The following is an 18,199-nucleotide window of genomic DNA, read 5'->3' on the forward strand; positions in this document are numbered from 1 at the left end:
CATATTATATATATTAATATTTTTATTAAATATGTAAAATAATCAAACTTGAATTCAGTTACTAATATTTAAATTGTTATTCTACTATTCAGAACCTATAATATATAAAACAAGTTAATGGAAAGGATAATACATAATTACCCCTAGACTTGTCCCAATTTTTCAATAGAATATTTAAACTGTGTGGCAGTCCTGTGACTCCCACCTCCCAACCCCACACCCCATCTTTATTAGAAGTGTAATAAGTGTTCTATTGACAATTCTGGACAATCTAAGAGGAAATATATACTTCATTAATTTGTCTCAAATTATTTATCGTGATTTCTAAAAATAGTTTTTATAAAATTTTTATCGTTTTAGAAGTCTAAGATAAAATTAATTAGTTTTTTTCATTTCACTCTTAGTATATATTATTCTTGAAGACTACCAACACCTTAATTATATTATGAGATGATGTTATGATTATTCAAATATCAATGAAGTGTAAAATTGTTAAACCCCACCTACTTAATATTTTATTAAAGTGCGTGTAAAAGAGAATCACTGCCGATAATTTGAGAAGTGGGAGTTTATCCCTTAATGGGAACGTCAAGCTTAACAGCTAGCTGGGAAATGAAGGAAAATAATTATGCTTGGCCGATATGAAACTTTTTCTGAACTTCTCATAACTACCAAGAACTGGAGGAAATTAGAGTACTAAAACCACCACATAAGAAAGTTCTTCAATGCAGTAAGGTGAAGCCAAACAAAGACAAATTATGTTGTAAAAATGGCATAAGTGAAGTTGCTTGGTGTTGGTGGCAGTTCAGAAAGTTAAGGGAGTGAAGTATGAATTTATAGAAGAAGATCTACTTAATAGAAGCACGCTTCTTCTTGTGGCAAAACAAATTTCTGACGCATATGTCGAAAGTTTGCTTACACGTATAATAATGTCAAACTTCAGATAAAATTTACTTATAATCTTCAAACTTGAGTTCTTAGAAATTTCAGTTTGAAGTAGCTAAACTACACTATAAAATTTATCAACTTATGCCGCGTGGTTTCATGTGGGGGGTCCCAAAATCGATTATATGTCCACTTGCGCCCTAATCTACATTGAGTCCGCAACTTAAATGATCCCAAAAGTGAGATTTTTATCCAAAATAACCCACAAAAAAAAAGGTCATAAAAATGCCTTTTGCACGCAATAGGGGTTAGTTTTATTTTCCCCACACTTTGTATAATTTCAAAGTTTTGAAATTCACATTTTCTCATACTTTGACCAAAGATTAGTCATGTCTCAAAACTCCGGAATTGATAGATTATGTAAATATTAGTTAGAATATTTTGTAGTCTGCTATTTTAGGTTAGAATATTTTGTATATTTTGTAATCTCCTATTTTAGGTCAGAATATTTTGTATATTAACCAATTCAAGGAATGAAAAGAGACACGGAAAATATTTCCTACATGATATCAGATTAGGGTTTCTTTCTTCTTCCTCCTTCCGCTACGCCCTAGTCCCACTTTCTTCTTCCTCTTTCCGTCGCCCTTTTTTATTTCTTTCCGCCATGGCCGACGCAACTTCCACTCCGGCTAAGCCCTCGTTCCACCCGGCCCTCGTGGTCTCCAATATCAAGAATCACAACTCTGTTACTCTTGAGACGGAGAACTCACAATACGGAACATGGGCCGAGCTTTTTAAAATTTATGCTCGTTCTCACAAGGTCCTTCATCACATTATTCCTCCACCCAAAGGTAAGGAGAAGCCGGCTCCCAAAACTGATGAGGAAGTCGAATTATGGACGACCATTGATGCCACCGTGCTTCAATGGTTATATTCGACAATTTCGAATGATCTGTTAAACACCATCATCGAACCAGACGCTACTGCCATGGACATTTGGGTTCGCTTGCGTGATATATTCCAAGATCATCAAACCTCTCGTGCGTTGACTCTCGAACAAGAATTCACGACGACTCGAATGGAGGATTTTCCCAATGCCTCCGCCTATTGTCAACGACTAAAGAGCCTTGCGGATCAACTGAAAAACGTCGGGGCTCCCGTGACGAATAGTCGCCTTGTCCTTCAACTGGTTTCGGGTCTCACTGAAGCGTACAAAGGGGTTGGGACACAAATTCGCCATGCAAAGCCACTCCCCCCATTCACAGAGGCTCAGTCTTCCCTTGTTTTGGAAGAACGTGAACTTGCGTCAATGGTGTCTCGCGGGTCTGGTTCGGCTATGGTAGCCACGGTCGACGACGCGCCACTGCCCTTAGACAACACAAGCTCACGCCGAGGGAAACTCAAAAATTCCCGCAGCCAAAATTCTGGTACTGGTCGTAAGGGAGGCTCTGGCCGCGGATCAGGGGGCAAAATATTCACCGACGTACATGGTGGTTCAGCCCGTAGCAACAGCGGTCAGCAGCCAGCGGGCTCCCCTTCGCAGCAGTGGACTGCCGGCCAGTTTGGTCACTGGCAGTGGGTCTCGCAGTCTCGCTGGGCTGCTCCTCCCCCCTACCCGTACCCAACGACATCTTGGGCTTGTCCCCCGCCTGTCCCGCCACGGCAGCAGGGTATATTGGGCCCTCCTCCAGCCCAACAACTCTACACGGCAGCAGTGGCCCCTCATGGGTCGTATGTTCCAACCGACATTGAGTCCGCAATGCACACCATGACCTTGAACCCGCCCGATCAAAATTGGTACATGGATACCGGGGCCACTTCTCATATGACTTCCTCGGACGGTAATCTCTCGTCTTATTTTAATTTGAGCAATCAAAATAATGGTATTGTTGTGGGAAATGGTCATTCAATTCCAATTCGTGGTTGTGGTCATACTAGTTTGCCTCCCCCAAACCCCCCTTTATCCTCACGGAATGTCTTACATGCTCCTAAACTCATTAAGAATTTAATTTCAGTCCAGAAGTTTACTACTGATAATTCTGTGTTTGTTGATTTTGATCCATATGGGTTTTCTGTGAAGGACTTCTAGACGGGGATGGCACTAATGCGGTGTGATGGTCGGGGAGATCTTTATCCAATCACCACCATCAAATATCCAACCACCACTCCATCAGCCTTTGCGGCGTTGTCCTCTCCTTTTTGGCATGATCGTTTGGGTCATCCGGGAAATTCTATTCTAGATTGTCTTAGGCGTAATAAAAGCATTGAATGTAATAAATCTAGTCATTCTAGTATTTGTCGTTCTTGCGTTCTTGGTAAACACGTTAAGTTGCCGCTTGATTCTTCTATTTCTGAAACTTTGATGCCATTTCATATTATTCATAGTGATTTGTGGACCTCTCCCGTGTTAAGTTCATTGGGTCATCGGTATTATGTTCTTTTTTTGGATGATTTTTCGAAGTTTTTATGGACTTTTCCTTTAGCTAAGAAATCCGATGTTTATGCGAAATTCTTGTTTTTAAAAGCCCACATTCATACCCAATTTGAACATCATATTAAAATGTTCAATGTGATAATGAGAGGGAATATGATAATGGACAATTCGGGAAATTTTGTGAGTCTAATGGGATGTCCTTTCGTCTTTCTTGTCCACATACGTCATCACAAAATGGGAAAGCCGAAAGAAAAATCTGATCTATCAATAATATCACTCGGACTCTCTTTGCTCATGCCTCTCCCCCTTTGTTTTGGCATCACGCCTTACAAATGGCAACATATCTTCTTAATATTTTACCAAGCAAATTATTGGGTCATGTTTATCCTCTTCAAGTGCTATACCAAAGAAAGCCATCTTACTCTCATCTTCGGGTTTTTGGGTGTTTATGCTATCCCCTTTTTCCTTCTCCGACTATCCACAAATTGCAAGCCTGGTCTACACCGTGTGTCTTTTTGGGGTATCCTACGAATCATAGAGGGTATAAGTGTTATGATTTATCGTCCAACAAAATCATTATTTCTCGTCACGTGATTTTTGATGAGATTATTTTCCCATTTTCCAATTTACATTCTCCCACTTCAACTACTTATGATTTTTTGGATGATGGGATTTCACCATTTTGTTTGCATCATATGGCTAATGATCTGATTAATCGGCCCAGCCCACCCCCCGCTGCACCCGTGACCCAGCCGACTACCCCCCCTCCCACCGTGGCACCCGTGACCCAGCTGACTGCCCCCTCTCCCACCGTGGCACGTACTGTCAAGTCCCCTCTGTTGGCAGCCGCCTCCCCTACCGTACCTACCCCTCTCCCCTATGCCTTGGGCCAACAACCCTTGGCTCCATCTCTCACACCCACACGAACATCACCCCAGCCGCCCCAATCTACCAATCCGCCCCGAATGGTGACCCGGAGTCAACATGGTATTTTAAGCCAAAACGTACGTTTAACTTGAATACCATGGTTACGAAATCCTCTCTCCCTCGTAACCCTGTGACCGTCCTTCGTGACCCAAATTGGAAAATGGATATGAATGATGAATTTGATGCTCTTATTAAAAATAAGACGTGGGAGTTGGTGCCCCGTCCACCTAATGTGAATGTTATTCGTTCTATGTGGATTTTCACTCATAAAGAAAAGTCTAATGGTGATTTTGAGAGGCATAAACCTATTCATCAGCTAGATGTCAAGAATGCTTTCTTACACGGTGAGCTCAAGGAAACAGTGTATATGCATCAACCTCTGGGTTTCAGAGATCCCATTCATCCGGATTATGTATGTTTACTCCGTAAGTCCTTATATGGACTTAAGCAGGCCCCGAGGGCATGGTACAAGCGTTTTGCAGATTATGTCTCTTCTCTTGGTTTTTCAAACAGCAGATTTGACAATTCTTTGTTCATCTACAAAAAGGGGTCCGATATGGCATACATTTTACTTTATGTTGATGATATTATTCTCACTGCTTCCTCAGATTCTCTCCGATGCTCCATGATGGCTCTCCTTGCCTCGGAATTTGCTATGAAAGATCTGGGTCCTTTGAATTATTTCCTTGGCATTCATGTCACTTGCCATAAGGATGACCTGTTTCTGTCGCTACGCAAGTGTGCCAAAGAAATCATTGATCGAGCTGGGATGTTTTCTTGTAAAGCTACTTCTACTCCGGTTGATACCAAACCGAAGATGAGCAGCACACCGGGTGCTCCATATGATGACCCGACTCACTATCGCAGTCTCGCAGGTGCTTCAGTATCTTACTTTCACAAGGCCAGATATCTCTTATGCTGTTCAACAGGTATGCTTACACATGCATGCACCGCGAGAGGTTCATATGCATGCTCTTAAGCGTATCATCTGTTACATTCAGGATACACTTGATTATGCTTTGCATCTTTATCCATCCTCAGTTACTGACCTCCTTCCCTACACTGATGCGGATTGGGGGGGCTGCCCTGACACACGTCGGTCAACGTCTGGTTATTGTGTCTTCCTTGGAGATAACTTGATATCGTGGTCTTCGAAACGCCAACCTACCCTCTTTCGTTCGAGTGCTTAGGCGGAGTATAGGGGGTTTCTAATGTTGTCTCCGAGTCATGCTGGCTTCGCAATCTTCTGTTGGAATTACATTGTCCTATTCATAAGGCTACTATGGTGTATTGTGACAATGTGAGTGCCATTTATCTTTCGGGAAATCCAATGCAACATCAGCGCACCAAGCACATTGAAATGGACATTCACTTTGTTCGTGAGAAGGTTGCGCGAGGACAGGTTCGTGTCCTTCATGTTCCATCCCGTTATCAGATTGCCGATATTTTCACCAAGGGACTTCCACAAGTCTTATTTGAAGATTTTCGGGACAGTCTCAGCGTTCGCAAACCTCCCGTTTCGACTGCGGGGGTGTGATAGATTATGTAAATATTAGTTAGAATATTTTGTAGTCTGCTATTTTAGGTTAGAATATTTTGTATATTTTGTAATCTCCTATTTTAGGTCAGAATATTTTGTATATTAACCAATTCAAGGAATGAAAGGAGACACGGAAAATATTTCCTACAGGAATATCAATATTTTATATAGAACCTGATATCTTTTTCTGCGAACAATAATGGAGGCTCAATACATCAAGTATACCTAAACGTTTGGATCGTCGTTTTAGGGGTTGCAAAGTGCCTAGAAGTAAGTTTTGTTTGGAAACTTGTTATCATTAGGTTTAAGTGTTTTATTTTATAAGGTTTCGATTTAAGCGTTTTATTATTTAGTCAAGGAAATACTTTATTTCGTATATGTCAAGATTTTTTTTATAATTAATTTAGGACGTCGCACGAGCTATTAATAAACGATAATAAAGACTAAGATAATTATTATCATTAAACAAATAAGACCAAAAAAATATAATCTTAACATAAAATGTACAATTTATTTACATATACACAATCTATAATGGGTCCCACATGGGGGAGCCTTTAGAGTCACCTTAGGCCTAAGGCGATCCCCACCACCCTCACCATCATTTCCATCCCCCTTCTTCCTCTTAATAATAGGATGCTCTATGTCATGATCATCCTCCCTTCCCTTCCTTGCACCATTGAGCATAATTTGCTTCTTCTTGGGGTTACGTCCGCTATGTACGGTCAAAATCTCATCAGCATCAGGAGACGGGTCCATCTCATCAGGAGATAGGTCCACAGACGCAGAAGGATGAACCTGAAATAATATATAAACAATTAGTATTAATTTTATTTAGATTTAATTAATACATTATATTTTGGTAAAATATCAAACCTGTGTGTTGACGGGCTGCTAAACGAGCTCCTAATAGGGCTCCTGAGATGGCTGATGAGAGGGCTCCTGAGCTAGCTCCTCAACGGTCTCCCGAGCAGGCTCCTGAGAAGGCCCCGGAGCCAGAGCTATAGATGGTGCCGGAGCTGGAGTTGGATCCTAAGAAATGGAAAATTATATAATAATCAGTATAAGTATTTTAATTTGTTAAAATAATTATTTTAAACAGGCTCTGAAACATGTCGAAGTCCATGAATGCGTAGTCGTACTCTAGCTCCTTGCCACCCTATAAATCACGAACTGGCCGCTCACCCTATGGATCACGAACTAGCGATTGAGTAGACACTGATGCCTCTACTGATCCCCAGTCTATGTGATCTGAATATAGCTGCGCCGGCATATATAGAGGTGTCGACGGTCGGTAAGAAGTCGACGGGCACTCTGAAGTCGATGGGAGCTCTAAAGTCGACGGATGCTGCAGAGCTGGAGCGGGAACGGTAGCATGCTTGTCAGGCTCATTTACTAGACCTCGGCCCCTACCGCTACCACCTCGGCCCTTATGTCATCTGAATATAGCTGCTCGTCAAGCTCATCTACTAGAGGAGGCCCCTATGTGATTTGAATATAGCTGCGCCAGCGTATATAGAGGTGTCGACGGTCGGTAAGAAGTCGACGGGCACTCTGAAGTCGATGGGAGCTCTAAAGTCGATGGATGCTGCAGGGCTGGAGCGGGAACGGTAGCATGCTCGTCAGGCTCGTTTACTAGACGGAGGCCCCTACCGCTACCACCTCGGCCACCAGCCCCTCTGTCCCCACCTCTTCGGCCACCAACCCCTCTGGCCCCACTCCCTCTGACACCCCCCTTCTGCCACCACCACTTCTATCACCACCGCCTCCACGACCACCCGCTGCCTGATACAGGATCTCTGGAACACGCTCATGGATACGTCCGAGCTCTTGTGATTGTCGCATACCACTATCGGCTAACTCAACGATCCGGGCTGTAGATCCCGCTGTCTCAGGGAATCCATATGGTCCATGCCCGCCCAGCGTATCGTCTGTACGGTCTGTCGCTGCATTTGTTTGCAAATATTAATGATTGAATAAATTTATAACGTAATACATAAGATGATTAATTAAGTTTAAGTGGGGTAAACTTACCAACGCCTCATACTATCCCACGAGTGCTCCGTATCCTCGGCAATCTAGATGACATGTCTCGAGGTAGCGAATCAAGCTGCGTGTGATCTGCCGGTACCACTCTATGTACTCTAGGATCGGAGTTGTATATCCGACCACTGATAGCGTCCCCACCAACGTTGGATCTGCTCCTGCATAAAGGCCAGGTATGCAGGAGTGACGGTCGCACGCTCGTCCCGCGTATAGTGGTCGTGCTCCCAAAGAAGCGGCTCAGGTATCTTGTACATGCCCGAACTGTCGTAAGACGCGGTGGGGCGTGTGATCCTCAATGATATCCATGTGTATCAACAGGCACCGCGACCTCCACATAGGGTCACAAGCCATAAAAAACGCCAGCAACTGATCTAAAATCTGATCATACGACCTCCATATAAAAAACTGTAAAAAAATGAATTAGTAAACAATAAAAGACAAAAATAGTAAAAAAAAAAGATAATAATGTAAAATAAAAAAAAATTACCATGTCCGCGGTCATACGATCTAGCTGATCCCTGAATGGAAGAAGTCTGTGGTGCGTATTCACATCTCGGATTATGCCTCCCGTCCATCTCCGCGCGTAGGGCATGCCCTGAGCAATGAAGTCAGGCTGAGGGTGCGCAGCTACGGACTGAAAAGGCCTGATCCTAGACCACACCCATATCTGAAAGGGTCAATAAAAAAAATGTTTTATTAGTCGTCGTTTCAAAAAGCTATATTTAGAATAAACTTACACACACTTAAATATATTACCTGAAGGAGCGCGTGAAATCCAGAGACAACCTTCTTATCGCCCATAGACGCTAGATATAATGCTCGATATAGGTATGCCAGAACAGCAGCGCCCCAGCTATAATATCCCAACTCGCCCAGATCCTTCAGAAATAACAAATACTTTAAGCTTACATGGAAACCCGATGTGTTCGGGAACAGGATGCCCCCGAATATGATGAGTAAGTACAGACGGACACGACAATCGACATCCACCTGAGGTGTGCCGTCTAGGATGCTCGATGTCTAAGAGGCGCAAGTGAGTACAGAGGGCAAGCATCGACATCAGAGTCTGTGCATAGATCTCACCCTCCTGAGGCATATAATCAGTGAGCCTAGTCAACTCCTCCCGATACGATGACGGCGGCTGAGGCTCCTCAATGTATAACGAGCATCCATCTACCTGTAGTCCATACATGACCTCCACATCCTGAAGCATGATAGTGGCCTCGCCAGTGCAGAGATGGTCTCCGGTCACCATCGCTCAACCATGACCGTCACAAGAGCCCTATCATGTTGTACCCGAGCAGTAACAACGCAATGGTAGATACCGCCCCGATAAAGTATATCTAAGACACGAGGATGTGGGGGCCAAGCCCCTAAAAGATTTCACGCATGTTCCACCATACGAGGACGGAACAACGTACTAGAATCTATCACCTCATCCCATAATAGCTGGGACCTATGAGTAGCCTGTAGATGAAGTACTGATGGATTGAAGGGCCCCGGATGAAGGTTGGGATCCATGGAGGCGTCATATCTGTATTAATATTTTTTAATTAATCATTAACATGTAATATTAATTATGTAATCCTTTATCGAAAACTTATACTTACTAAGTAATCCTTTAACGGGAAATTATATTAACTATCTAAATTTTCGAATTAATAATTGTTAGTTAATTATTATACTAACTACAATTAACTAACTAATATTATACTGATGATATTTTTAATCCTAAACTAAGGATGTTCAATCCTAAACTAAGGATTAACTATTTTTAATTAATAATTGATAATTAATTATTATACTAACTACAATTAACTAACTAATATTATATTAATGATATTTTTAATCCTAAACTAAGGATGTTCAATCGTAAACTAAGGATTAACTATTTCTAATTAATAATTGTTAATTAATTATTATACTAACTACAATTAACTAACTAATATTATATTAATGATATTTTTAATCCTAAACTAATGATGTTTAATCCTAAACTAAGGATGTTGAATTTCTAATTAGTAATTGTTAATTAATTATTATACTAACTACAATTAACTAACTAATATTATATTAATAATATTTTTAATCCTAAACTGAGGATGTTCGATCCTAAACTAAGGACTGACTATTTCTAATTAACAATTGATAATTAATAACTAATTAGCACATTAACACATAAAATTAGATAACTAATTAGCACATAAAATTAGATAACTAATTAGCAAATAAAATTAGATTAACACATAAAATTAGATAACTAATTAGCACATTAATAATTAACATGGATTAAACAATTTTACAAATAAATAAATTAACAATTAGATAATTAACAAATAAAGATATTATTAGGAGATTAGTATATTTTCTTATAAATAATTAACAAATCATTAACTAATAATTAACAATTAACTAATTAGACAATTAACAAATTAAAAAAATTTAAAAAATGAAAAAAGGGGCTGGGCAGTGCAAGGACAACCCCTATTGCGCAAAAAACAAAATTGCGTAATTTTTCCCCCAAAATCCGCGACTATTAAACACTAATCATGCTTAGGACAATAATATATTTAACAATGTAATTAGAAAATTCATAATAAAATATCTAGATTAAAGGTTGTTTTGAGTTTTTGAAATCGAGTTCTACGGTGCTTTATTCCGAAATCCAAACTTCAAAACTTGTTCATTGACTTGCATATACCGAGAATATTGGCTTTCGGGTTAAAAAATAACACGAAAATGACACTTTTGGAACATGGGACCTTAGATTTTGTGTGTTAATGGCAGAAATAGTTTAAAAACAAGTGGGGACCGATGGTGGGGAAGAGACGATAGGCCACTTTATTAAACCCCTATTGCGTACAAAATTAGTGCGCAATAGGCCTTAACGGTGACCATTACAGTTAAGTCCTATTGCGCACTAATTTTGTACCCAAAAAAATACTATTGTTTCTTTTTTTTTTTGGGCCGTTATTTTTGTTCAAAAGCCCAAAGTGTGGGTCATTTAAGTTGCGGACTCATTCTACATTAATGGGGCCTTCAACCACTGCCGCTTACTTGAAGATTAGTCAAATTAAAAGTCTTCGGTCAATAAGATTCGACATTAAACTAGAAAAATTGACTTGTCAAAGTAGGGAATTCAAGAGATCAGAACCAAGATATTAAAACAAAAAACATAGTAGAACCAAAGTTGTGAGATGGCAGAAGTGAAGTTGTTTGGTCTTTGGCATAGCCCTTTTGTCACAAAGTTGAGTGGGCTTTAAAGGTTAAGGGCGTGAAATTTGAATTTATAGAAGAAGATCTACAAAATAAGAGCACTCTACTTCTTGAATCCAATCCAGTTCATAAGAAAATCCCTGTTCTCATTCACAATGGCAAGGCTATCTGTGAGTCTATGGTAATTGTTGAATATATTGATGAGACATTTGAAGGCCCTTCAATCTTGCCTAAAAATCCTTATGACCAAGCAATAGGCTCGTTTTTGGGTTAAGTTTTTTGAAGATAAGGTATTTTATTTTTTATGCTATATATTGCAATTCGTTTGAAATAAGTTCTAGCCATTTCAGTACGTTTATTTTAGGTCACATATGCTTTGTATGAGTCTTTTAATCACGTAATAGATTTATATGCCAGTAGATAGTATAGCGAGTTTCCAATACTTCCTTTGTCCCAATTTGTGACATTCTTTATTTTTTAGTTTGTTCCATGATGATGCTTTTTATTTTTTTAAAACAATTAAACTTTAAACTTTTCATTTTATTCTTAATGAGATTATTTATAACAACAGAAATGTCTATGATATATTTTAGGCCATAAATTTTAAAAGTATTTCTTTCCTTTTAATCTTAAGCTTCGAGTAGTCAAGTATGGCACATAAATTGGGACAACGAGAGTACTGAGTATTATTTTATATAACGTAGAACTAAGATAAGCTCAAATAAAGCACATAATCCGTGAAATTTCATATAATCGACTCCAACACACTTATAGGGGGTATCCAATGAATAAGCTACGGATTTATTTACGTAGATTTTGGCTTAAATTATTGTATGTGTTAAAATATACATTATATATATATATATATATATATATATATATATATGAACCCAGTAAATTTGATAGAGATGGTAGAATTACAAATCTGAATCCATAAAGGTGAATTTCTAAATCCACCATTGCTCGCTTAGAATTGAAGTTTATTGCTGCTGTTGTAGACTCCTATCCGCAAATTTGAGTAAATTTTTTCTTGAAACTTAAGTATTAAGTGTTCAAAAATTTCAGGGGTCAGCTGTGGGGAGAAGTTTCTTTCACGAGTCAGACAAAGCTAAAACTTTGTGAGATGCTGAAAATTCTTGATAATGAGCTCAAGGATAAAAAGTTCTTTGTGGGTGACAATTTTGGGTTTGCTGATATTGCAGCAAACTTTTTGGTCTTTGGATGGGAGTTCTTGAAGAAGCTGTAGGAAATATTTTCCGTGTCTCCTTTCATTCTTTGAATTGGTTAATATACAAAATATTCTGACCTAAATAGGAGATTACAAAATATACAAAATATTCTAACCTAAAATAGCAGACTACAAAATATTCTAACTAATATTTACATAATCTATCACACTCCCGCAGTCGAAACGGGAGGTTTACGAACGCTGAGACTGTCCCGAAAATCTTCAAATAAGACTTGTGGTAGTCCCTTGGTGAAAATATCAGCAATCTGATAACGGGATGGAACATGAAGGACACGAACCTGCTCTCGCGCAACCTTCTCACGAACAAAGTGAATGTCCATTTCAATGTGCTTGGTGCGCTGATGTTGCATTGGATTTCCTGAAAGATAAATGACACTCACATTGTCACAATACACCATCGTAGCCTTATGAATAGGACAATGCAATTCCAACAGAAGATTGCGAAGCCAGCATGACTCAGAGACAACATTAGCAACCCCTCTATACTCCGCCTCAGCACTCGAACGAGAGAGGGTAGGTTGGCGTTTCGAAGACCACGATATCAAGTTATCTCGAAGGAAGACACAATAACCAGACGTTGACCGACGTGTGTCAGGGCAGCCCCCCCCAATCCGCATCAGTGTAGGAAAGGAGGTCAGTAACTGAGGATGGATAAAGATGCAAAAAATAATCAAGTGTACCCTGAATGTAACAGATGATACGCTTAAGAGCATGTGTAAGCATACCTGTTGAACAACATAAGAGATATCCGGCCTCGTGAAAGTAAGATACTGAAGTACACCTGCGAGACTGCGATAGTGAGTCGGGTCATCATATGGAGCACCCAATGTGCTGCTCACCTTCAGTTTGGTATCAACCGGAGTAGAAGCAGCCTTACAAGAAGACATCCCAGCTTGATCAATGATTTCTTCGGCATACTTGCGTAGCGACAGAAACAGGCCATCCTTATGGTGAGTGACATGAATGCCAAGGAAATAATTCAAAGGACCCAGATCCTTCATAGCAAATTCCGAGGCAAGGAGAGCCATAATAGAGCATCGGAGAGAATCTGAGGAAGCAGTAAGAATAATATCATCAACATAAAGTAAAATGTATGCCATATCGGACCCCTTTTTGTATATGAACAAAGAATTGTCAGATCTGCTGTTTGAAAAACCAAGAGAAGAGACATAATCTGCAAAACGCTTGTACCATGCCCTCGGGGCCTGCTTAAGTCCATATAAGGACGTACGGAGTAAACATACATAATCCGGATGAGTGGGATCTCTGAAACCCAGAGGTTGATGCATATACACCGTTTCCTTGAGCTCACAGTGTAAGCAAACATTCTTGACATCTAGCTGATGAATAGACCACTTCTTTGATAACGAAAGACTGAGAACGGTACGGATCGTATCCGGCTTGACCACCGGACTGAAAGTCTCACCACAATCAATGCCAACCTGTCGAGTCTTTCCATCACTTACAAGACGGGCTTTATGCCTCTCAAAATCACCATTAGACTTTTCTTTATGAGTGAAAATCCACATAGAACGAATAACATTCACATTAGGTGGACGGGGCACCAACTCCCACGTCTTATTTTTAATAAGAGCATCAAATTCATCATCCATAGCCATTTTCCAATTCGGGTCACGAAGGGCGGTCACAGGGTTACGATGGAGAGGGGATTTCGTAACCGTGGTATTCAAGTTAAATGTACGTTTTGGCTTAAAAATACCATTTTGACTCCGGGTCACCATTCGGGGCGGATTGGTAGATTGGGGCGGCTGGGGTGATGTTTGTGTGAGTGTGGGAGATGGAGCCGAGGGCTGTTGGCCCAAGGCAGAGGGGAGAGGGGTAGGTGCGGCAGGGGAGGCGGCTGGCGGAGGCGCTGCCGACGGAGGGGAGGTGGTAGTATGAGCCACGGTGGGGGGGGGGGGGGGGTAGTCGACTGGGTCACGGGTGCAGCGTGGGGTGTGCTGGGCCGACTATCCGGATCAGAAGCCATATGATGCAACCAAAATGGGGAAATCCCATCATCCAAAAAATCATAAGTAGTTGAAGTGGGAGAATGTAAATTATAAAATGGGAAAATAGTCTCATCAAAAATCACGTGGCGAGAAATAATGATTTTGTGGGATGATAAATCATAACACTTATACCCTCTATGATTCGTAGGATACCCCAAAAATACACACGGTGTAGACCGGGCTTGCAATTTGTGGATAGTCATAGAAGGAAAGAGGGGATAGCATAAACACCCCAAAACCCGAAGATGAAAGTAAGATGGCTTTCTTTGGTATAGCACTTGAAGAGGAGAAACATGACCTAATAATTTACTTGGTAAAATATTAAGAAGATATGTTGCCATTTGTAAGGCGTGATGCCAAAACTAAGGGGGAAGAGAAGCATGTGCAAGGAGAGTCCGAGTGATATTATTGATAGAACGAATTTTTCTTTCGGCTTTCCCATTTTATGATGACGTATGTGGACAAGAAAGACGAAATGACATCCTATTAGACTCACAAAATTTCCCGAATTGACCATTATCATATTCCCTCTCATTATCACATTGGACATTTTTAATATGACGTTCAAATTGGGTATGAATGTGGGTTTTTAAACCTAAGAATTTCGCATAGACGTCGGATTTCTTAGCCAAAGGAAAACTCCATAAAAACTTCAAAAAATCATCCAAAAAAAGAACATAATATCGATGACCCAATGAACTTAACACGGGAGAGCTCCACAAATCACTATGAATAATATCAAATGGCATCAAAGTTTCAGAAATAGAAGAATCAAACGACAACTTAATGTGTTTACCAAGAACGCAAGAACGACAAATACTAGAATGACTAGATTTATTACATTCAATGCTTTTATTAAGCCTAAGATAATCTAAAATAGAATTTTCTGGATGACCCAAACGATCATGCCAAAAAGGAGAGGACAACGCCGCAAAGGTTGATGGAGTGGTGGTTGGATATTTGATGGTGGTGATTGGATAAAGATCTCCCCGACTATCACACCGCATTAGTGCCATCCCTGTTTGAAAATCCTTCACAAAAAACCCATATGGATCAAATTCAACAGCCACAGAATTATCAGTAGTAAACTTCCGTACTGAAATTAAATTCTTAATGAGTTTAGGAGCATGTAAGACATTCCGCAAGGATAAAGGGGGGTTTGGGGGAGGCAAACTAGTATGACCACAACCACGAATTGGAATCGAATGACCATTTCCCACAATAATACCATTATTTTGATTGCTCAAATTAAAATAAGACGAGAGATTACCGTCCGAGGATGTCATATGAGAAGTGGCCCCGGTATCCATGTACTAATTTTGATCGGGCGGGTTCAAGGTCACGGTGTGCATTGCGGACTCGATGTCGGTTGGAACATACGACCCATGCGGGGCCACAGTTGCCGTGTAGAGCTGCTGCGTTGGAGGAGGGCCCAATATACCCTGCTGCCATGGCGGGCCAGGCGGGGGACGAGCCTAAAACGTTGTCGGGTACGGGCAAGGGGGAGGAGTAGCAGCCTAGCGAGGCTGCGGTACCCACTGTCAGTGGCCAAACTGTCCGACAGGCCACTGCTGGGAAGAGTAGCCCGCTGGCTGCAGACCGCCACTGCTACGGCCTGGACCACCACGTCCGCCGCTGCTTCCAGTGTTTTTCCCGCAGCCAGAACCATTTTTTCGGCCAGTCCCAGAATTTTGGCGGTGGGAATTTTTGGTTTTCCCTCGGCGTGAGCTTGTGTTTTCAGAGGGCAGTGCCGCGTCGTCGACCGCGGCTACCATAGCCAAAACAGACCCGTGAGACACCATTGCCGCAAGTTCACGTTCTTCCAAAATAAGGGAAGACCGAGCCTCTGTGAATGGGGGGAGAGGCTTAGCCTGACAAATTTGTGTCCCAACCCCTTTGTACGCTTCAGTGAGACCCGAAACCAGTTGAGGGACAAGGCAACTATTCGTCACGGGAGCCCCGACGTTTTTCAGTTGATCCGCAAGGCTCTTTAGACGTTGACAATAGGCGGAGGCATTGGGAAAATCCTCCATACGAGTAGTCGTGAATTCTTGTTCAAGAGTCACCGCACGAGAGTTTTGATGATCTTGGAATATATCACGCAAGCGAACCCAAGCGTCCATGGCAGTAGCGTCTGGTTCAATGATGGTGTTTAACAGATCATTTGAAATTGTCGAATAAATCCATTGAAGCACGGTTGCGTCAATGGTCGTCCATAATTCGACTTCCTCATCAGTTTTGGGAGCCGGCTTCTCCTTACCTGTGGGTGGAGGAATGATGTGATGAAGGACCTTCTGAGAACGAGCATGAATCTTGAAAAGCTCGGCCCATGTTCCGTATTGTGAATTCTCCATCTCAAGAGTAACAGAGATGTGATTCTTGATATTGGAGACCGCGAGGGCCGGGTGGAACGAGGGCTTAGCCGAAGTGGTAGTTGCGTCGGCCATGGCGGAAAAAATAAAAAAGTGACGGAAAGAGGAAGAAGAAAGAGGGACTAGGGCGTAGCGGAAGGAGGAAGAAGAGAGAAACCCTAATCTGATACCATGTAGGAAATATTTTCCGTGTCTCCTTTCATTCCTTGAATTGGTTAATATACAAAATATTCTGACCTAAAATAGGAGATTACAAAATATACAAAATATTCTAACCTAAAATAGCATACTACAAAATATTCTAACTAATATTTACATAATCCATCAGAAGCAACTGAAGTTTTTTTGGTGTCAAGAGAAAAATTCCCAAATTTTTGTGCTTGGAGAGATGAATATATTAACTGCAGCGGAAACAAGAAATATTTACCTCCATGAAATGAGTTGCTTGCCTATTTCAAAGGTCGCTTTCAAGCTTCTGCATCTATTGCCAAATGAATATATTAACTGCAGTCATCTTTGAAGTTTCAAGATTACGTGTGGTTTTAAATTAGAAGTGAATTTAGATAGAGTTTGTGTGGATTCAACTGAATCATTAGTATCGGCTTTAATAATGTTTACATAAGAACAAAAATCAAAATATTTATGTATTATAATATTACACTCTTTTAGAATTTACATACTCTAAATTTTGAATTCGTTTTTTCAATAAAATAACTAGTCAGGGAATAGGATTTTAGTTTTCATTTGTTTGCATGTAGAAAGATTTCAATCTTAATTATTCATGTCAATTATTAAGTCCGTTTTTGGGTTCAATCACCTGCTAGGTCTGAATAGAACTGCATGAATAAAATATGTAATAAATTTTTAATATCATTAAGATGTCTATTCATTTTATTTTATTTTTACAAAAATTGTAGTTCACCAAGTTCTTCATTCTCGCTACCGCCATCACCCACCATTATCAATTGCCACCTCTGCCTATCAACTATCACCATCCATCACCGGCTCCACCATCCTCAAACCACAACCACCACCACTGTCAATCACTACAATCAACCATCACCATCACTACCCACCATTTACAATCATCACCACCAATCACCTTTATCACAACAAACGTCAATCACTACCGACAATCACCACCATTTGTCACTACAATATATCGCCAACCCCCATCATTAGCTATCATTATCACCCACAACAAATATTAGCCGTCGCCACTAACTACCGCTAGCCACCATCACCACTAATTACTACCCACGACATCACCATTAACCAATTCCATTCCCACTCGACACCCACAACCGCCATCGTTAGCTATCACTGCCACCAACCGCTATATAATTTTTCTAATAATATTTTATTAAAATAGTATTATATTAATTTAGTATTTTATTAAATTTTATATTTAGTATTAATTTTAAATAAAGGCAAATTTAGTATATTCAGGTTGAGGAAAAATAAATTGTTTAATTACTCAGTATTCACATCTTAATACAACATCTATCACTGCCACCA

General features: G+C 40.5%; 1 pseudogene; it reads left to right on the top strand.

Moving 5' to 3' along the window:
• Positions 1–11,029: 11,029 nt before the first annotated feature.
• Positions 11,030–17,298, top strand: LOC132630550 (probable glutathione S-transferase; annotated as a pseudogene).
• The last annotated feature ends 901 nt before the right edge of the window (positions 17,299–18,199 follow it).

The sequence above is a fragment of the Lycium barbarum genome, chromosome 3 (assembly GCF_019175385.1).
Source record: "Lycium barbarum isolate Lr01 chromosome 3, ASM1917538v2, whole genome shotgun sequence".
In the NCBI taxonomy this organism is placed as follows: Eukaryota; Viridiplantae; Streptophyta; class Magnoliopsida; order Solanales; family Solanaceae; genus Lycium; species Lycium barbarum.